Genomic DNA, 23,597 nt, shown 5'->3' on the forward strand with positions numbered 1-23,597 from the left:
CAGTAATTATAACGGACACAACCTTGGCTGCAGAAGAATTCTGTATTACTTGCCATTACTGAAACTGCAAACAGCAACTTGGAGTGTATATTTTTTTAATCTTATTAATTTACCTGTTAAAACTGGATATTTATTGGAACTTATAAATTGTGAATTAGATGAAGATCGCTACACACAACTGCATTTATTAACTAGTGGAAATAAATCATATGTTTGCATGTATGGTCCCCAATCACGGCCTCTTATTATTAGAAAAAGCTAATGTAAAGGCAACATGTACTTTATACTTATTTCTTGTTCCAATAGATTAAGGTAATACCTTAACCGCCACATAAATCTAAAACAAGGCATCCCCTAACGACAGCCATTAACAATTAACATTAGCAACCATCGATGGCTTGTCTTAGATGGTTAATAGTTTTGCTATTGATGGTGGAGGTCCGACGGTTGTCTGACATCGATGGCAAAGGCACAGAATTTTTTTTTTTCTCCACAAGTGCAGGGGGTTGGTGCTTGGCTCCATCCCACCATGTCGCTCAACTCTGCTCCCTTCACTGATCAGTCTGCCACTTAGCCCTGCCTCTTGCCCTGATTGGCATGCCATTTCTGAAAGAAGGGATACTATTGATGGTCCAAAGCATTGATGGTTCTCCATTGATGATTTAATGCCATTGATGTTAGCACTGATGGAACCATCAATGTAGATAATCAATGGTGAACTCTTCACCGATGTGCATTAATGAAGCTAGGTTCAGAACTGAATTGACCCATTACTCTTTGGGCAGCAAAAATATAGTATAAAATTACTTCTAGGAAACTGTGGTATCAAGAGTGCGAATCAGAAATTGAAAATACATATGTGTAGTCCGACACAGGATTGTGTCATGTTATGGTAAATGGAAGCCTCTTTATAACTTTATAACTCTGTATGTTTCCTGTGGCTTCTCATAGGGGGAAGGGGGATGGGACACTGTGGAAAAGGCAGTGGGTGGGAGAGTGGCTGCATATCTGGGTAATTATAGCCACTCCATACAATGATGATATTAGTGCCATTGTACATTGGCTACTATGCTGTGATTCAGCGCAAATCATGTCATCAGCCCCACTGGAATGCCCACTTTCACAGATGGCTGCAGAAGAGTTCGGGCAAGCGAGGGGGCAGGCTCCGGGAGACTTGCCCACTTTCCCAGGGGGACTAGGAGCGCCAAACAATTTTCGGAAGCCTCCCGGGCGTTTTGGTAGAGAAGGGATTTACTGTATGCTTTTACCTTTTCTAGTAATAGTGGAAAAATGATAGTGAATAAGTGATTTTCACAAAATTAATGCCTCTGCAATATTTTGGGGTACAGAAAAATGTCTGCGAATGTGAATTGATAATTATTTTTAAGCAAGTTTAAATAACATTGGAAAATAATATTTATAACTCCCATCTACAAATGAAAAAATAAAAATTCTCATTAATTCAACATATCATTCATAATACAAGTTCCATATAAGTCAACCCATTTTTGAGCTTTGTACAGAAAATCACCTGAATGTCATTATTGGCCAAATGATCCTGTTTAAATGACTCAAAGGGCATGAGAATTCCTCGCGTTGTGTGTACCAGAGGATCTGTACGGACATTTTTTTTATTAAAATAAATATTTTCCCCTACTTTTCACCTACTCAGGAGGTGCCAACTAAAAGCCGTGCTAACTACTATTGAGACCTACGTTAACGCAGAAATTCGGGGCCATGGGGTTTTCACCCGCAGTAACCCACATTAGTGGAACCCACAGCAAATTGAATCGGCCTCATAGCGCGTTATCCAGACTCAGTCTTGAACAAAAGTAGACAAAGTTTTAGCAATGACCAACAAGACGACTGGGTATATTTGTTAACGAATTGTAAATAATAATAACTCTACCCAGTCCCACTAACCAGAGTACTTTCTTCATTAATTACAGGATCAGCTACAGTACACATAACCACATTGGGGGTCATTCAGATCTGATCGCTGCTGTGCGTTTTCGCACAGCGGGCAATCAGGTCCTAACAGCGCATGCGTATGCACTGCAATGCGCATGCGCATCGGACAACAACGGATATCGCCGGTCAGCTACGGGATGGTGCGAAAAATTCATTTGCATGGGCGTTTGCAAGGTGATTGACAGAAAGAGGCTGTTTGTGGGTGGTAACTGACCGTTTACTGGGAGTGTTCAGGAAAACGCAGGTGTGCCCAAGTGTAGGAGGGTGTCTGACATCAGCTCTGCACACACAGAACTTTAGCAGCTCGGTGTACACATAGCATCGCACACTTGCACGGCGAAAATCCACTCCCACTGTAGGCGGCGACTGAATGACCCCCAATGTCTGGTTGTTCACTGCCTGCAATTTTGCATCTCCAGGATAAACTACTAAAGCAATCAGCACAACATACCTTCTCAACTACAAAAAAACAGACATGTGTTGCAGAGATCCTACTATTAAATACTGGACAAAAAAAAAATGTGGTCTCTCTTCCAAGAACATTTGTTTGTGATACCAGAGTTCATCTTCCCTTCTTCATGAGATGCATTTCTCTGTTGAAGCCATCCCGTTGCTCTCTGAGTCCCTCTGCAAATTTGCTTTAATTCAAAGTTTAAGGGCCTTAGGAGAATGTTGTGGAGGACCTTCACGGCTTCACCATGGATAGCTCCAAAGTCTTATAAAATAGACTTGTTATGTGCTCTGGGGTTCATGCTCCATAATTGACCATGTACTTCCATGCCCATTAACCAGATAAACCAAAGGAATCCGGTACCAGACCATCAGGAAAGGGTTAATGTCACAGTCTGCTAAAAAGACAGCTACTATTTATTTTTAGAGGGAAAAGTGTGGATGACCTGCACAAGACTTAATTCCTGATCCTTTGGGCATGATAGCAGTGGATCTTCCTGGTGAGATAGAGCAGCAGCTATTATCTAAGCCAGAGGTTCCCAAACGTGGTCCTCAAGGCACCCCAAGAGTCCAGGTTTTAGGTATATCCATGGCTCAGCACAGATGGTTAAATCAATTTGACTAAGGTGCTAATTAAGTCACCTGTGGCCAAGCATGAATACATTTAAAACCAGGACCGTTGGGGTGCCTTGAGGATCGCGTTTGGGAACCTCTGATCTATGCCCTTGAGAACACTCTGTCCACTTCCTATCAGACTACTGTGCTTTTCTGCCTTGACCTTGTGCTTCTCTGACTTCTGATTTCCGGTGTATGGCATTGGTTATTCTTTACCATCTTCTTGGCTTTCTGCCCCTCGCTTTGACTATGAACTCCTCTAACTCTTTGACTCCAGCAGCTACTACAGACCATCTTGGCTATTCCTCTGCAGTTAGTTACAGATTGTTATGCTGCTCACTGATTTCTATGCCCCTCCTTGCTGCTCTTTACTGATAATAAAGGAAATGTCACACATTAGTTGTTCTCTAATATCAGGGCCCTAGTGGCACTTGTACACCTCTTCCCCTTGGTGAACCCAGTCACGAGCTGCTCATTCCAAAAGAGAGACCTGGTAAGAAGAAAACTTTCACTCTCTCTTCAGAAACTCCAGGAAAGGGCCCAGAAGTCTTATTTCACCAAGTGCTCACTCCAATGTATTAATGGACCAGAGTGACCAAAGTGCCGGTGGAAATAGGGATGTTAAGCCACAAAGTGAGAGCCCCGTATAGGCCACCTGCAGGGTTCACTAGGATTAGCCGTCTAACGTGAGGTTGCCTAAAATTCAGGAGTATTCTGAACATTTAGGGATGGTAGGCAGGAAGGTCGCACACTGGGCCTCATTCTGAATTAGGAATAAACTAAGAAACAGCAAGTAACTGTGCACCTGGGCAAAACCATGTTTCAAAGCAGATAGCACAGATATAAAATGTGCAGGGAGATGTGTCCAAACTGAAATCTAAATTGCAATGTAAAAACAAAAAACTGCCAAGTATTTGTGGGCTACATGCAAAAGCAGCTAGTATTCACCCTGCATGCAAAAAACAAAAAGTAGATTTATGGTAGACTTACCAGTGTTAAATCTCTTTCTGCGAGGTACACTGGATTCCACAGGGAATAACATCAGGGTGTAGAGTTGGATCTTGATCCGAGGCACCAACAGGCTAAAGCTTTGACTGTTCCCAGGATGCACTACACCGCCTCCTCTATAGCCCCGCCTCCAGCCACCGAAGCTCAGTTTTGTTAACCAGTCCAATGCAGTAGCAGGTAAGAGAGACGGTAGATGTTAGTCACATAGAACCACATTCTCACGACAGGAGAAGGGACTAGCGGCTAATGCTGTACATACCCAAAGAAGCTAAGTGTGTCAGGATGGACGCCCTGTGGAATCCAGTGTACCTCGCAGAAAGAGATTTAACAATGGTAAGTCTTACCATAAATCTCCTTTTCTGCAGTGGGGTACACTGGTATTCCCCAGGGAATAACATCGGGGATGTCCTAAAGCAGTTCCTCATGGGAGGGGACGCACCGTAGTGGGCACAAGAACCCAGCGTCCAAAGGAAGCATCCTGGGAGGCTGAAGTATCAAAGGCATAGAACCTGATGAACGTGTTCACTGTGGACCCCGTAGCTGCCTTGCACAATTATTCTGCGGACGCGCCACAGCAGGCCGCCCAAGAAGGTCCAACAGACCAAGTACAATGGGCTTTAATAGCAGCAGGAGCTGGGAGTCCAGCCTGCGCATAAGCAATCACCATTCTAATCCATCTGGCCAAGGTTTGCTTATTCGTAGGCCAGCCACGTTTGTGAAAACCAAAAAGTACAAAAAGAGAATCTGACCTCCTGATAGAGGCAGTCTTTTCCACATAAATACGAAGAGCCCGTACCACGTCCAAAGATCTTTCTTTGGAGGACAAACCAGAAGAGTTGAAGGTCGGAACCACAATCTCCTGGTTAAGGTGAAAAGATGATACCACCTTAGGCAAAAAACCAGGGCGAGTTCGAAGAACTGCCCGGTCACGGTGAAAATTCAGAAAGGGTGGACGACAGGACAAAGCACCTAAGTCCGACAGCTTTCTAGCAGAGGCAATAGCCAACAGAAACACGACCTTAACCGTAAGGCATTTAAGGTCCACAGACTCAAGAGGTTCATATGGAGACTCTTGCAGGGCATTTAGGACAACAGACAGATCCCATGGAGCCACAGGAGGGACATAGGGAGGCTGAATCCTTAGAACACCCTGAGTGAAAGTGTGAACGTCAGGAAGAGACAAGTTTTTTTCTGAAACCACACCGACAAGGCAGATATATGAACCTTGAGGGAGTCCAGGCAAAGGCCCAAGTCTTGGCCTTGCTGTAGAAAAGCCAAAAGTCTAGAAGTTTTGAAAGTGCATCATAAGTCTTAGCGGAACACCATGTGAAGTAAGAATTCCAGACCCTGTAATAAATCCAAGCTGAAGCTGGTTTACGGGCTTTCAACATAGTTTGAATGACCGCCTCAGAGAATACTTATGCTCTCAGGAGTGATGCTTCAAGAGCCACGCCATCAAAGCCAGTCTGGCCAGGTCCAGATAGACACAAGGGCCCTGAATGAGGAGGTCTGGACGTTGAGGAAGTAGAAGAGGACGCTCTATCGAGAGACCCTGCAGGTCTGAGAACCAATGCCGTCTGGGCCATGCTGGAGCAATTAGAAGTAGTATGCCTCCTTCTTGCTTGAACTTCTGTATTACCCTGGGCAGGAGTGACACTGGAGGGAACACGTATGGCAACCGAAAGTTCCATGGAATTGCCAGTGCATCCACGAATGCTGCTTGAGGATTCCTTGTCCTTGCTCCGAAGACCGGAACCTTGTGATTGTGTCGAGATGCCATCAGGTCTACATCTGGTAGGCCCCACTTGTCCACTAGGAGTTGAAAGACTTCTGGATGAAGGCTCTACTCTCTGGCGTGCATATCCTTATGACTGAGGAAGTCCGCTTCACAGTTGAGGACTCCCGGAATGAACACTGCCGATATAGCTGGCAGATGGTGTTCCACCCATTGGAGGATTTTTGACACTTCCATCATTGCCATGCGGCTTAGAGTGCCGCCTTGATTATTTATGTACGCCACCATGGTGGTGTTGTCTGATTGTACTTGAACAGGCCTGTTCTATACCAGAGGCAGAGCCAGTGTCAACGCATTGAACACTGCCTGCAATTCCAGAATGTTTATCGGGAGGAGAGATTCCTCACTGGTCCACCAAACCTGGAGAGTGTTGCTCCAACACCACACCCCAACCTCGCAAACTGGCGTCCGTTGTCAGGAGGACCATGCTGGAGATCCAGAAGGGATGGCCCCTGCTCAACTGTTGGTCCTGTAGCCACCAGCTCAGTGACAGACGAACCTCTGGAGTCAAGGAGATCACTTGAGACCTGATCCGGTGAAGCAGGCTGTCCCACTTGGAAAGGATTAACCTCTGCAAAGGGCGGGAATGAAATTGAGCATACTCTACCATGTCGAATGCCGACACCATGAGGCCTAGTACTTGCATCGCCGAGTGTACTGACACTCTCTGGCGAGAGAGAAAGCATCTGATCCTGTCCTGAAGTTTCACGATCTTCTCTGGAGACAAGAACAATCGTTGGTTGTGTGTTCAACAATGCCCCCAGGTGCACCATGCTCTGAGCAGGGACCAGCGAGGACTTCTTCCAGTTGATGAGCCACCCGTGGGCTTTTTGGAATTGGACCTTCAGTTCCAGATGACTGAGGAGAACCTCTGGGGAGTTTGCCAGGATCAGCAAGTCATCCAGACACAGCATGATCCTGACACCCTGACAGTGGAGAAGAGCCGTCATGACTGCCATGACCTTGGTGAAGATCTGAGGAGCCGTGGTCAGTCCGAAAGGCAAGGCCTGGAATTGATACTGTAGGTTGCCAATAGTAAACTGCAGATATTGCTGATGCAACATGGCATTAGGAATGTGCAGGTAAGCATCCTGTATGTCCAGGGATACCATATAGTCCTTGGGTTCCATGGCCAGTACAATGGAACGCAAAGTTTCCATATAGAATTTGGATACCCTCACAAATCTGTTCAAAGATTTGAGGGTGAGTATAGGCCGGGAGGACCCATTTGGTTTCGGGACTAGAAACAAGGTCGAATAGTAGCCCCTGCCTCTTTGAGACAGAGGTACTGGCACAATCACTCCAGTATCTAGGAGAGATTGTACAACCAAGTGTAAAGTCTGTGCTTTCAACGGATCCGAGGGGATAACCGTCGAGCAGAACTGGTGAGGGGGACGTCTCTTGAAGCAGATCGCGTACCCGTGAGAGACAACTTCCCACACCCAGGCATCTGAAGTGGTCTTTAACCAGGCCTGGGCGAACTGTAGAAGTCAGCCTCCCACCCTGGTGTCCCCCAGGGGGAGGCTCGCCCCGTCATGCCGCAGGCTTGTCTGGTTTGGAGGCAGGCTGACGGGCGGCCCAAGACTGCTTAGACTTGGGCTTGGTAGTTTTGGAAGTATGAGCCTGTCTCGGGTACGCCTGACCCTTTACCTGGAGGCCGGAAGGAACAAAAAGTGGTACTCTCAGCCTTCGGAGCAGAAGGATTAGTACTTGGGAGAAATGCAGTCTTAGCTGTTGCCAAGTTAGTCACGATCTGGTTCAGATCCTCTCCAAATAGTATGTCTCCCTTAAAAGGGAGAACCTCCAAGGTCTTTTTGGAGTCCAGGTCCACTTTCAAGGACCTTAACCACAAAATTCGGCAAGCCAAGATAGACGAAGTAGACGCCTTGGCCGCCATTACGCCTGCATCAGAGGCCGCCTCCTGAATATAGTGAGAGGCTGTGGTAATATACGACAGATATTGTCTGGCAGTGTCAGAAAAATTTAGAGGTAGCGCATTCTCAATTGCCTGAACCCATGCTTCAATAGCTTTTGCAGCCCAAGAGGCTGCCATAGTGGGTCTATGCAAAGCACCAGTAAGTGTGTAAATAGACTGGCATCCCTCCACAAGCTTATCCGTCAGTTCCTTCAGTGAGGTGACAGGCAGAGTAGAAGATACCTCTAGACGGGGGACATGAGAGTCCACCGGCGGTGGAGTCTCCCACTTGTTACTCAACTCCGCAGGGATAGGGTAACGAGCTAGCATCTTTTTTGGCAGGGAAAATTTCTTACCTGAAGATGACCAGGATTCTTGACGTATGTCAATTAAAAGATCCGAATGTGGTAAAAACTACTTTAACAACCTTCTGTCGTTTAAACTTATCAGGTTTCTTAGACGTAGCGGAGGGCTCAATATTATCATCAATCTGGAGAATCAGCTTGATAGCCTCCACTAGGTCAGGAACATCAACTTGAGTTGTAGATTCCTCATCAGAAGCAATCCCCATCCTCATCGGAAGAATCATCCGAAATATTAGTGGATTGTGAGGAAGAAATGGACCGTTTAGATTATCCCTTGGTCCCAGCAGGGCGAGTGGTAGGTTTTTGTTTAACCAAAGACTGATTTAATTGTTGTAACTGGGTAGACAGAGCATCTGCCCAAGGCGGGTTGACTACAGGGACAATATGTGGCTGCAATGGCACAGGAGGTCCCACAGGGGGCGTAAGCCGCGTTACAAGTGTCAACAGCATATTTGAAAAAGCAGCCCAAGGTGGGTCTTGATTTGCCACAGGTGCTGCAAACTGACTGGAAGGTGCAGGGCACGCAGTACCTAAACCCTCAGCTGAATACTTTTCCTCAGACAAATCCGTAGTGACAGCACTGCATGATGCAGAATACTTAAGTGTCTGTAAATACACAGTGCTGACAAGACAGGCGGTTTTACAGAGGAGACAGTGCCCAGCAGTCCTGGAGATCAGTCCAGCTATGTAATGGCACCAAAATCTCTTCACGGAGTGAGGGAGAGAGAGAGATGCAGCTCCATGGCGGAAACACCAGCAGTGGATGGCGCCCGGAGCTGGGGGAGGGGCTAGAGGTCAGCGCCTTATCCCCTCTACTGGTCCTCACCACCGGGTACTATGGAGCCTATATTAAACCGATTTTAGTAAATCCGACCTGTGCTCCCTGCCCTGGTGGATATAGTGGGGTCCCTGCACGGCCACAGTGTCCACGCCAGCGGCGTGGCCCGTCTCCTGGGACCGCGACCGGATCGCGATTTACCGGCGGGTCCCACCTGGGGGACCCTCTTACCTCCTCCCTGACGTGCAGCAATGCGATCCAGTAGAGCAGCAGCGGTGGTGTGCCTAGAAACCGGTGCGTCCCCGCTGCAAGTACCCGGGAACCAGGAGTATGCAGCGCCGCTGAGGGAGGTGATGGAGCCGCAGCACAGCATGTCAGAATGACATAAAAGTGCTGCGGCCCTTGAAGTCTTCTTAAAATGCTCTTTTCAGGGCTGCCTAGCGCAGCCCCCTCTGTTAGTGACCTGCACTGCAGGCACCAACTTACAAACTGAGCTCCAGTGCCTGGAGGCGGGGCTATAGAGGAGGCGGTACAGTGCACCCTAGGAACAGTCAAAGCTTTAGCCTGTTGGTGCCTTGGATCAAGATCCAACTCTACACTCCGATGTTATTCCCTGTGGAATACCAGTGTACCCTGCTGCAGAAATTATATATTTGCACCCCTTGCAGTGCAACATGGTTTGTCCCAGCACACAGTTTCTTTTTTTTTTACATCAATAGTTTTTATTGAAAAAAAAGATCGTTTTTATGGGGTACAGAAAGAAAAGGGGAACAAGTAAAATAACATATTATGGAGGCAAAAGGGGAGGCACATGGGGAGGGGGCAAGGGGAGCATTCAGACCAGGAATAGGAACCAGTACATCGAGAGCGAGCATATATAACATAGCAATTACACCCAGCAATAGGAAAGTGGAAAAAAGAAAACAGATTTCATAAAGAAGACATAGAGACATTCCAGCACACAGTTTCTTGCTCTGTCTTACTTTATTACCAACTTAGAACCAGTCCCACAGTCTATATTTTATTTATTTAAAAACTGGTGTATTAAACATTTCTGCCCACTCCCCTGAAATATGAGCGCCCCAGCCCCAGTGGAGCAGGGCAATTTTGTACTCCCCCTGCACTGTAAAATAACTGAATAAAAAAGAGGAATAAAAAAAAAAAAAAAAAAACAACAACAACAGCATAACATAACAGCAGACTCATTAAATATTTTTTTTTTAGATTTTAAATTGAATAAACGATTGAACTGCAGCTCCACATGCAACAAAAATATTTTCATTGCGAACCTTTGTCCCACATTGCACTTAGGTTTTCGTGTCCAAACCTTCCTATAAATCCCAGCGTGAAGGGTTTGAGAGCGAGCAGTGAGCCATCTGCAAGTGATTTGACACTATGTAGGTCGCAGGGTTAATCTTCAATTTAAACCACACTGCTGAGGCAGCAAAACTGGAGTTTTATACAGCACAGAAACCTAACCATCCTCCCTCTTACACAAACACCACCCTATTAATACAACCCTTAATACTGTTTGTCTCTGACAAAGGACTATACAGTACATTATGATACATGTTACATGTTTCCTACGTTCCAAATATAGGCTACTCTTAAAGATTTTTTTATTTTGTTTTTGCAAAAGTAAAACTGTTACTGAAATAATTCTGTTTAATGACATTTTTATGCATAGTCCAATGACTGGCTCACATATGAGATGTCTCTTTTCTGTATACTCAAACAATAGAGATTCTTTTTCTAAAATTTCATAGTTAAAACTAGTTTTGAGTGGATGTTACTGTTAGTACGTTTAGTAAATCTACCAAATATTCCTTATCAGCTGTACCCATCCAGTGGCTGCCCATGTGCCTTCAACAGTACAGCACTAGGGATGGCCATTATCATAATCATCGATGGTTTATGGCCAATGTGGAATGCATTTGCCATCGATGATTTCCCTTCATCAATGGTACAGCATAACAATTTTTTTTTTGTACAAGGTGCTAGGACTCGGAGCATAGCCCCACCCCCAATACCCATGAAGCCCCACCCCCAGGTTCTGAATGGCCCATGGGCCAGTCAGTCAAAGAACAGGGATAACCATTGGTTGATGAAACCTACGATGGTCATTTATTGCTTAGCGGACAACCATCAATGACCACTTGTCATATCACCATCAATGATTACCATTGAGGGAACCACACTGATGGCCATCTTTATTCAGAAGAACGGACAACAACGCATGAGACAGGCAAGTGGGAGCAGCTCAGAGTAACTCTAGACATAGGGATGGATAACTAATCAATCAGAACGCAGCTCTGTCTGTAAGTTATACTTTATATTTTAGCATAACATAAGAGCACCATCAAAATGTCTTTATGTTGGTGTTTAAATATCAATTACAGATTTAAAATACTTTAATTTATGTCACCCACAAAGAAAATTCTGTAGTTTTCAACCAATATATTCTGAGGTACAGTTCCTGAGACTTTGACCTCTGGTAAGTGCCGGACTAATGGGGGCAGTATGCTTCACAATGAGCAATACTTTACACTGCAATCCACTGATTACATATGTACCAGTGACAAGCTGCATACCCGCCGACACTAGTGTCTTTATGGGGAGTACTAAAAGAAATGTCTCTGGTCTGCTAAAAGATATGCCAACTGATATTAAATACTGATATTAAACTGGCCTGTACAATTTTTTTATATTTTTATTTAAGCATTATATGCATACATGTATAATATAATAGGCAAATATAGATCAGAAAGCTTTGTGACAATTAAGCTGTCCAATGATTCAAGAATCAGACAATATGTATAGAAATGATAGGTGATACTTTCCAAAACAATTACAGGTTGAGTATCCCATATCCAAATATTAAAATATAGAGTATATTTCGAAACATGGAATTTTTTGAGTGAGAGTGAGACAGTGAAACCTTTTTCTGATGGCTCAATGTACACAAACTTTGTATAATACACAAAGTTATTAAAAATATTGTATTAAATGACCTTCAGGCTGTGTGTATAAGGTATATATGAAACATAAATGAATTGTGTGAATGTACACACACCTTGTTTAATGCACAAAGTCCCCCCCCCCCCCCATATCCAGTTGTTTAAAACAAGCCTATATGTTGGCAGTGCTGACCTCTACTTATGGATCGTTCTCTATCACGCGTTGTAAGTGCCATAACGTATCTTTTAAGCAGTAGTAAACTTCACGTCTCATTTCTAATGATAATGTGGATATGTAACTTTCCCACATAAGGGTATAAAAAAAGGTAAACAAGGTTTGCCACTTTGGTTCCCTGTCTAAAGTTACTTCAATCCAGTATATGCAGAAGAGATGAAAAAGTTAAAATTTAAACAGAGATAATGACGGGGATGATGTGGATATCCATTCATGTAAAATTATTTTTCAGCCCGCAGCACTGATCGCTAACAACAGGCGTCTGCCTGCTTTACTAACTCTCAGTTCTGTCGAATGAGACCGAATATTGCGCAATCTGCTTTGAGGGGTATATGATTAAGTACGTTTCAGCATATTTTGGATTTGGAGCCAGAAGCTCCCGATTAATGGGCAGAACCAGAAACAGTGGCATAGGTCTGCATAAGCCTCTCCGCACCTGTAACAGGAATGCGTAGATGACCGCCCTTTTAGAAAGCCTCTATGTGGTAATAAGTATGATCTATGGAAGATTTTGAAAACATTTCCGTATACATACATGATGTAAGGGCAGGGCCGGCTCTAGGCATGTTCGAATAGAGCGGCCACGCAGGGCGCCACCCTTAATGGGCGCCGCGCGCTGGCGCCGCCATATTCGAACATGGAGCCGACCCTGTGCACTGCAGCATCGTCCTTGACTTGTGTGCGCTATACGCGCTGAGCGGCGCCGATGTCTAACGTCAGATGCCGGCGCCGCGCAGCGCGCACACAAGCGCCTTGGAGGCCTCCTGGCCGCCCGCCCGCACCCGGACCTGCACTGCACCCGCCCGCCCGCACCCGGACAGCAGTACTCCTCCCCCTCCAACGCCGCAGGTATTGGGGGGGGGGGGGGGTGAATCATTTATGGATGGCACTGTGGGGGCATTTATCTGGCACTGTGGGGACATTTATCTGGCACTGGGGGCATTTATCTGGCACTGTGGGGGCATATCTGGCACTGTGGGGGGATATCTGGCACTGTGGGGGGATATCTGGCACTGGGGGCATTTATCTGGCACTGTGGGGGCATTTATCTGGCACTGTGGGGACATTTATCTGGCACTGTGGGGACATTTATCTGGCACTGTGGGGACATTTATCTGGCACTGTGGGGGCATATCTGGCACTGTGGGGGCATATCTGGCACTGTGGGGGCATATCTGGCACTGGGGGGCATTTATCTGGCACTGTAGGGGCATTTATCTGGCACTGTGGGGGCATTTATCTGGCACTGTGGGGGCATTTATCTGGCACTGTGGGGACATTTATCTGGCACTGGGGGCATATCTGGCACTGTGGGGGCATATCTGGCACTGTGGGGGCATTTTCTGGCACTGGGGGCATTTATCTGGCACTGTGGGGGCATTTATCTGGCACTGTGGGGTCATATCTGGCACTGTGGGGTCATTTATCTGGCACTGTGGGGTCATTTATCTGGCACTGTGGGGGCATTTCTGTATCTGGCACTGTAGGGGCATTTATGTAGGGACATATCTGGCACTGTGTGGCCATTTATGTATCTGGCATTGCTGGGGGGCATGTCATGTGTTGCTGGCACTGCTGGGGGCATGTCATGTGTAGCTGGCACGGCTGGGGAGCATATCATGTAGTGTTCCCGCTAGGCGTCTGTGGCTAGGCAATGTGTCTAACGTGCTCTGCCTGGCGCAAAGTGTCTAACGTGCTCTGCCTGGCGCAAAGTGTCTAACGTGCTCTGCCTGGCGCAAAGTGTCTAACGTGCTCTGCCTGGCGCAAAGTGTCTAACGTGCTCTGCCTGGCGCAAAGTGTCTAGGAGGTTCTACCTGGTGCAGTGTGTATTAACTGCACTACTGTGTGGTGTAATGCGAATTGCCACTATTATGTGGCCACGCACCTTCCCCACGAAGCAACGCCCCTAAATTTTTGCTGCGCGCCTTCGGCGCGCACTGTCCATGCTTTACCATGTAGGTAGATGAGCACCAAGCATTACAGTATGTACATCATTTTGCCCTCCTAACTTAAAAATGTGCCCTCCCTGCCCTAAAAAGTGAACACTATCGTGTAGCTGGCACTGCTGGGGGGCATATTGTGTATAGCTGGCACTGCTGGGGGGCATATCATGTCTATCTGGCACTGCACATTGTGTATCTGGCACTATACTGGAGACATTATGTGTATCTGACACTATACTGGAGACATTGTGTGTAAGGAACACTACTGTGGCTGTTATGTGTAAGGCTGCTAATTGTGTGCGTAGAGGGTGTGTGAAAACATATTTATTTATAGTCTGATAATATGAAGTTATGAGGCCACGCCCACTTTCCAAGAGGCCACGCCCACTTTCCCTGGAGAGAGCGCGTGCCTTCGGCGCGCGCATGGGGGGGGGGGGGGGGGGCTTTTACATGTTTTCGCTCAGGGTGCTAGTAGGCCTGGAGCCGGCCCTGTGTAAGGGTATTAAAGGAGACGTTAAGGGCTTTAAGAAGGTCTTCTGTATACTTAGGGAATTTCAAAAGCTATTGTGGTAGGCCACTTGAGGAAGACGTATAATCCAGATATTCCCTGAAGCATTGGGATGCGGTTCATTTGCTGCCTGACGGAATTACAGCAGTCAGGATACAGACACCGGAATCCCAACAGCCGACAATGCTGACAGCCGGAATACCGGCGCAACAGGTCTATTCCCACTTGTGGGTGTCCACGACACCCATAGAGTGGGAATAGGTCCTGTGGAGAGTGCAGTGAGCCACCGTACCTGCAGTGTGGCGAGTGCAACGAGCCCCCAAGGATACTCTTGCTGCTCGCCCCACTGCCTGCATTCTGGTGGGCGGGATCTTGCTGTCGGGATACTGACAGCCGACATCCCATCTGCCGGCAAATCATATGTAATCCGAAGCAATGATAGTAAAATGAGATGGCCTTTTTAAGAACTGGGGGACCAGTCAAAAGGCCATCAATTTGATGTTGCCAATCTGCAGCTGAGAAAACACGAGTCACTGAGCTAATATAATGTTTAGCTTGCAGGCAGAACAGGGGGTATCCAGACAAAGAACCGTATTTCTCCACTACCTCTGAGAAATTCAGAACGCGCTGTGTTGTCCTATTTACCAGACTTCCCAGATTAGTGACACCCCGCACTTGCCATATAGTAAATGGATATGCTGCTAACCTGTTCTGAAAGTTAGGATTACCAATCAACAGCAGAAACATGGATTTGTGCGCCTTTTACTCCCGCTTTATATCTAAGTATGTGCCATATCTTTCTTGTGTTCCATAATAAAGGATTATCTTTTATGTGTGCCGAGAGCTCCTGTTCATGAAGATACAAGAAGGAAATTAAGTTGTCTTCCTCCAAGAATCCTCTTTCCAGAGACGTATTGGCGTAGATGTCACTTTCATGGATCCAGTCGGACAGATATCTGAACACTTGTCTGTATATTTTACATTTAAAAAAAAAAAATCTATTTTCTTTTTCGCAGTATAAAAACATTTCTTGCTAGGATGATTTTCCTTGGTTTCCATATGAGATGATAGCTCTTTACCATGGAATTACAGCTGCCTTATAAGGCATCCTAATGTTGAAATCTCAATAAAGCAGCACATGTCTCATAAAAAGACCCCTTTCTCCAGATACACTAATCGCACCACTAAATCCTTTACACATACTAGGCTATAACACACTACACAAATCACAGTCATAGGGGGTTATTCACAGTTGTTAGCAAACCAAAAAAGTTAGCAATTGGGCAAAACCATGTTGCACTGCAGGTGGGGCATATGTAACATGTGCAGAGAGCTTTAGATTTGGTTGCTACTACAGTCATCCTCTTCACCATCCAAAGCCACTGATTTTCCCACACTGTAACAGATAGGGTCTATATCAGTGGTAGAAGTGGAAATTTTGAAGTGGGGGTATGCAAAAGTCAAGGATGCAATTATGCGTGCGCCTTCGAGCACACGGTACGAGCCGAAATCAACATTATAGCACGCGGTACAAGCCGAAATTCACATTATAGCACACTGAATGAGCCGAAATTCACATTATAGCACACTGAATGAGCCGAAATTCACATTATAGCACACTGAATGAGCCGAAATTCACATTATAGCACACTGAATGAGCCGAAATTCACATTATAGCACACTGAATGAGCTGAAATTCACATTATAGCACACTGAATGAGCCGAAATTCACATTATAGCACACTGAATGAGCCGAAATTGACATTATAGCACACTGAATGAGCCGAAATTCACATTATAGCACACTGAATGAGCCGTAATTCACATTATAGCACACTGAATGAGCCAAAATTCACATTATAGCACACTGAATGAGCTGAAATTCACATTATAGCACACTGAATGAGCTGAAATTGTGACAGCAGGGACAGCCAGAGTGACGACAGAGAGAGAGAGAGAGTGACGACAGGGAGAGAGAGAGAGTGACGACAGGGAGAGAGAGTGACGACAGTGACAGCAGGGAGAGAGAGTGACAAGAGTGACAGCAGGGAGAGAGAGAGTGACGACAGTGACAGCAGGGATAGAAAAAGTGACGACAGTGACAGCTGAGAGAGAGTGACAGTAGGGACAGGGACAGTATCGACAGGGAGAGAGGGTGACAGCAGGAGAACATTACCTGACTCATTTGTTGCGGGTGAGCGGCGGGCAGCTGGTGGCGGTGAGCGGTTTTGAGCTAGTACAGCGCTCTACACAGCCACCGGCCGCCAAGCAGTGACGGGAGCACCATGTGCAGCAGGATGGCCACTTCTCTCGCCTCCTGCTGCACCTTAATTTCCGGGTCAGTGGAAGAAGTGGCGGTATACCATACCGCCGTATACCGCCCCACTTCGACCACTGGTCTATATACTAAGGGCATTATTCAGTATGCTTTGCTAGCGATGCAATCGCTTTTCCCTGACTTTTGGGCCAGTGTGCACTCGCATGTCCCGTTCTGCACATGTGCGGCCCAGGAAATGCAATCGCATCACAGTGATGCGGCAGGCAGAGGCATTTTCGGGGCAGGCGGGGGCAGGCGGTGGCAGCGACGCAGCATTGCGGTGGCATGGTAACAAAAACGTGGGCAGGTCCATGCCGCTTGCAAAACAAAACATAGCGGCGGTGCAACTGTGCTGGGCAGCCCCCAGCATGTGTATGCAGTTGCAGTTTTGCTAAAATAGCAAAACTGCATCTGAAGCGGAATGAGGTCCTAAACCTTGGAGAGAGATTCAGTAAAGTGGACGGATGACAAAGTACCAGCCAATCAGCTCCTAACTGCCATGTTACAGGCTTTGTCTGAAACATGGCAGTTAGGAGCTCGTTGACTGGTACTTTATCTATCGCCAAAGCTTAGTACATAGACACAACAGCACTGCTATCACTATTATGGCTGCTACTGCAGGCATACTCAACATAACCCACAAGCAGGATGCGGTTATTTTGCCGGCTGTCAGGATCCCGGCGTTCAGGGTACCGATGCCGGAATACTGACAGTCGGAGAAATGCTGGCGGTCGGAAACCCTGACCGAAGCCCGGTATTCCCACTGAGTTGGTGGTCCACGCCACCACCCGAGGTAGAATATAATAGTGTGGTGAGCACAGCTCGCCACCGGGCCCAATGCGCGGCGAGAACAGCGCGCCCGCAAGGGGACTTGATGCCAGTATGCCGGCGTCGGTCTCCTGGCGGGGGCAGGGATGGATTGCGGCTGGGGGGGGGATTAGATTTAGGCTGCGGGGTGGGGGAGTTAGGTTTAGGCACCCCCCAGGGACGGTTTAGGTTAGGCTACAGGGGTGGGGGGGAGGGTTAGGTTTAGGCTGCGGGCAGGGTGGGTTAGGGGACGGTAAGTATACCTTCCCCTGTCGGGATTCCGACCATTTGGATGCCGCGGTCGGTATTCCAAATGCCGGAAAATAGAACCCAACCCATACAGCATGTTAGTCTTTTGTGATATGTTAGCAGCAGTTGTACTCTGAAAAATGCACGTCCCAATGCCAGCCCAGTGTTGATAGATGTTGATTAACTGGCGATTGATTCACTGGTGATTAGTTCCAGATTATGTTAATTCCATAATGTGTGCTCTGATAAACAAATTCTCCTCTCAACTCCCTCTTAAATTGTAAGATTTGGTGCGCCAATATGAAACAGATAACAGCTAAGCTCTTGTCATAAACTTTTTCTGAACCCCTGTATAACAGACAGCTCTTGTATTTTTTAAAAACTACGTGATCTGATGCACATACAGTATGATCTGATCAACAAATTATCCCCTGTAAACAGCTAGCTGTTATATGATTGCTGTGAATGTTGTGATACTGTGTTGTGTAGGTACCACTAACATTCCACAGTGCTGAGCCCTCCAGTGCATCTGAATCCGCAACAGCCCACTGCAAATGCTGATCCACTGTGAATAGTCGTGCAGACTGGCTTGGAGCCAAAGTGTCAACCCTATTTCAGTGCTCCGGGATATCGACCCTGGTTATTCCCGGCACTCACCTGGATAAGCTGCAGTATGAAAGGCACGATCTGGGTTATTTGAACCAGGTTACATATAAATGCTGCTGATTGGCTGTGTACGCAGAGGCCCGCCTCAAGGGAGTGACATGCAGGGCAGACATGGGTACAATGTAAAGGCAACACCCGGGAATAATCCAGGCCCAACGTGCAATGTGAAAGGGGTTTGAGCAGCTGTGACAAGGTGTGAACCCAATTGGACCAGGGATTTAGGTGAGAAAGTTTCTCCAGCAACTGGGTGAGTTGGTAGGGAGTATTCTACTAAATCTTTGTTGGGTCTAGTACCGCCTATATAATATACCATGTAAAATGTGTCATTAACCCTAATTGTAATAGCACTATTAGCAATTTCCAGTCTCATGTCCTCCCAACACTCCTCATCTAGGAGAAGGCCAAGGTCCCAACCCGAATTTGCTTCATAACTATTCTGCATGGATAGGTCAGAATCACACAAAGATCTGTTTGGATCCAGCTCTTAAACCTAGCCATGGTTATACCTGGAATAAAATCAGGATTTTCAGGAATAGGAAAGTTGATATCCGGGTTTATTATTCATTTATTTATAAACAGTTACTTATATAGTGCCAGCATATACCATTGCGCTTTACAATTGGGAACAAAAAGTAATAAAACAAGACTCGGTAATAACAGACAGATAACAAGGTAAGACGGCCCAGCTCGCAAGCTTACAATCTATAGGAAAGTAGGGATGGACATTGGGAGCCCAGCACTGAATGGTTACTGGGCTTCCGACATCAAATCCAGTGATGCTTTGCAACCATCCGATGGCAATACCATTCCGATGGTTACACTTCACCATGTGCAGAAGCAGTTATAGCTTCGCGCATGCGCACTAGCTGAGCTACGGAAACCACTTTCATGTGTCCACAGCTGAAATATAACCGCCAGCCATCAGATGGGTATCGGAAAGCTATATCCTATGGCTGGCAACCATCGTATTCCCGCAATTCGACAGAAACAGTATTTCCTTTGGATCGAGAACATCGCTGATTGCTAACCATCGGATTCTGATGTCCATCACTACAGGAAAGTAGGCATTGATAGCTATTAGTGAGTATAAGCCCCACATTTTGGTAGAGAATTTCTATTTTTGGGTGTAATTTGGAAGCAGGTGGTTTATGATTACTAATTATTGAAATGTTTGCGTTGGATAGAGCTTTAAATCCACATTGTGTAATAAGACACAGTAATAGGGGAGTGTCTGTGGAAAGAATACAGTGTGTGCGATTAGAGGTCTACTGGACATATGCGTAATTTTGTGAGGCTTGCACTGTTTTTTTTTCTTTCTTGGGGGGGGGGGGGGGGATGGGAGGTTATTTCTGCATTAGGGTGGCATGTATAAAGCTGTCATTCCACATGGAAAACCTTCAAGAAGAATTATCTTCGCAAGAATACTTTTGAATATAAGTTTATACAAACAGAGATCACCTTAGGGCACTTCAAGGAGATGCAGAGAACCTAAATTTTCTATTAGCCCATGCAACAGACACAGATCCTGGAGCTAGCATATATAATATAGCTGAGTACGCCCAAATATAAGGTGGCCACACATCAATACGAAAAACAAAAACTAAATTGCTTCCCTCTTCAACTGGAACACGCGATTCCTTTCCTCATATGTCATTGTTCCATCCACTTTAAATTAGTTTTCTCATGATATATTTCTCAGTGAACATGTAATGGGAACTTTTTTTCCCCAATATAGTGTAATACGTTCAAAAGTAATGACATTTATTCAAACCATTCCATGGATATAAAACATAGGGAGAAACAATCAGCTACCAAAGCATGTCAATATAAAATAAATGAGGCTCTGGAAATTTTTCCACAGTCTCTGATGCAACAAATGTCTGGGCAAGTGGTTGCAGCACCCTTCTAGGGTGGTATGACATGTGCCACTGCACAGAGCACTGCAAGGCAGGGTGCACTGTTCAGCAGCACCTATTTACAGTTTTCATTGTTTAATCATCATTAATAATCATGTAACGTCCTTCCACCTTAATCCTTCCTGACCGACTCCCCCTCTCATCATCTTTTATTTGAGCACACATTTCAAGACACTGTCATAGCTAAGATTCGAAACCATGACCTATTACAATGCAGTCAGACACCATACTCATGGAGCTATTTGCTCCTGCATTAGAAGTATGTGATTTCAAACTACGTGAATCTACTTGTAATTGTCAGTTGTTAATCACTGCAGCTGATCAGATCTAAAGTATGTATTGTGTTGCTGCAGGGGATTGTATGTGTAGCTGCACAGTACTGTACACAGATCTGCTCAGCTGCAATGGTTTTCAAATGACAATTCCAAGAAGCTTCATACAGTTAAAGTTTGCAAGCTTCCTATGCAAGAACAAATAGCTCCATAAGAAAGGTGTCAAACTGCAATGTATAAGGTTATGGCTTCAAGTCTAGAGTATGACAGTATTTGAAATGTGTGTCTTACATGAAGGAGTATGTGGCTGAAGGTGCCTGTCAATGTGAGAGGTCCAGGGTACAATTGCGAAGAAATGTGTGATTTAAAAGAAAGGATAATGTAACTGAATGATAAAGATCTGTAAGATTGATGGCATGAATGCTTGATATAAGAGGATTGGTGTCCAAATCCATTTTCTTGGAGTGAATAAATGTGTGTGTACAGTATATATGATTAGCTTTACATACATACACACACACACACACACACACACACACACACACACACACACACACACACATATATATATGTAGATCAAAAGACTACAGCACCACTTGTGAGGTGGAATCCAAGTAGAGATATATATGTATAGACAATCTATACTACTTAGTAAACCGTGAAAAACACACAATCTTAATATCTTACAGGTGTCAGCCAGCCCCTAAAAGTGCAGTATTGGTATGGAACTACAATGTGCATGAAAAGAAATGGATAGGGGTAACGGCGACCAGTGTTGTAAAAAAATTGCTATAGTATAATTTAAAAGCCAAAAAATATATAAAATATTTTTTAAATTTTAATACATATGGGTAAAAAAATTCCATATAAAAAATTTCCATATAAAAGACCATATAAAAAGAGATATAAAATCCGATACATGCGTAATAAGATTATATAAAGGATAGGAGATCAAATTTAGCTTAGTGTCAGTGGAGGTCAGCACAGGAAACTCAACGCGTTTCGTCCTCTAGGACTTCATCAAGGGGTGATGTCCAGAATAACGTAGGCTCTCACCAATCTCCAAAGTGCAATTTCATGAATTTTATTTACGACTTACACCATCTTGCAGGGTATAATGCGAAGTTTCAGTCATAATCCGACCTTTTTCAATCATACCAATATTGCAAGGACCATAAATAAAGTGCTCAAAAACAATACAGCAGCATCAGGAGGTATAAACCTACCTGCACCCTTGGAGCCACTTACGTGCCTTCCAGACCCTTGTTCCCTCTCCGGCGTGTGTTCCAGCACCTGGAACGCACTAACCGAATCCTAGAGGCAATATCATAGTCAATACAACTTCCAAAAGCCACAGCCCATCACTCCCAGTATGCATTCTACCTCATGGAATGCAAACACTGGAAGCACATCAGTGCTGACCGGCTTCAGCAGTGCTGAGCGAACATCCCACCACCAAAGCACCATAACAGTGCCAGCAGCATTACCACTGACATGATAAAATATATGACCACATAGTAAAATAATTTAGATTGACTAATTGGCAACAACAATACTATTAATATAATCAATGAAACATATAGAATATATTGACCTATAATCAGTACCCTGCAGTTGAAAAGTATATAAACTATTTACCAACAACAGTACTATTATTATAGTCATGGCTGTATACAGAATGTATTAACCCATAATCAATATAACAGTTCTTTAGGCAATCAAGAGGTTTCAACAGTGTTCCATAAACAACATAGTAAATTAATATGCAAGTTATTATATAGACAAATACTTTTTTTTGTCATATATAAAGCTAACACAAGCCCCCAAAAAAGACTAGTAGGTGATAGGTAAAAATTAACATTAAAATTAAAATTGGGCACGGAGGAGTACGCTCAAAATTAAACTTTAACAGAAAAGACCTTTTGGTAGAGACTAATTAACAGAGTCATTTCCAGTAAATATATATCCTTTCCCCTATATTATCATCATATAAGGTGTATCTTTCTAGGGATCCATCACAAGAACTTGGTCACATTTCTCATTAAGAAAGTCCACCAAGTTAATTCGGGTCACGGGAAGATATTGTATCCAGTCTATGAATCCATTCTGATTCACGTCTTCATAAGGCCAACTCACAGTCCCCTTCATGTAATGAGAAAGGTATCCAATCAATTAGTCTGCAATGTATTTCCGATATCTGATGTCCATATTTCAGCCAATTGTTGTGCTACCGGCTTGTCTTCACCAGTCTCCAATACCACTCTGATTGAACTGCGATGGTTCACCATCTGGCCCCTGAAAATTTGTGTGGTCAAACCCACATATCCTAGACCACATAGGAAAGTTATCAGATAGATCACGAAAGCCATTTACAATGCAGACGATATTTTATTGGTATTGCAATTCCACTATGTGGTTGGGGAAATGTTGGTTCTGCAATCATTGATCTGCAAGTTGTAGTTTGTACACTGAAAACATCCCACCTTTTTTGATTGCAACCAAGTGCTAATAGACGTACAATCTGGCTTTTGTAGTGGTCGCATTAGCAACTGTTTTAAATTATGGCCTTGTTGAGGGTCCATGGCTACAATTGGTTAATTATGTTAAAAGGCCCTCTTGACATAATTTGCCTTGCTGTAATACCAACTAGTATAAATCATCTTGTCACTCATTAGAGTACGTTTGGGTCCACCAGCCACTCTCTTCTGGGCCTTTGCCAGGCATCTATCTACACATTTCACAGTATAGCCTCGCTGTCTAAAATTAATCTTCATTTCGCTGATTTGTCTTTCAGCGTGAGCACTTTCAGTGTTGATACGCAGTACCTTCA

At 45.0% G+C, this 23,597-nt stretch overlaps 1 protein-coding gene across 1 annotated transcript in view; it reads right to left on the bottom strand.

Moving 5' to 3' along the window:
- The window catches only part of BMF (Bcl2 modifying factor), a 114,508-nt gene that overhangs the window by 21,117 nt on the left and 69,794 nt on the right, over positions 1 to 23,597 (bottom strand). The window lies entirely within an intron of this gene.

Source organism: Pseudophryne corroboree, chromosome 12 (genome assembly GCF_028390025.1).
Source record: "Pseudophryne corroboree isolate aPseCor3 chromosome 12, aPseCor3.hap2, whole genome shotgun sequence".
In the NCBI taxonomy this organism is placed as follows: domain Eukaryota; kingdom Metazoa; phylum Chordata; class Amphibia; order Anura; family Myobatrachidae; genus Pseudophryne; species Pseudophryne corroboree.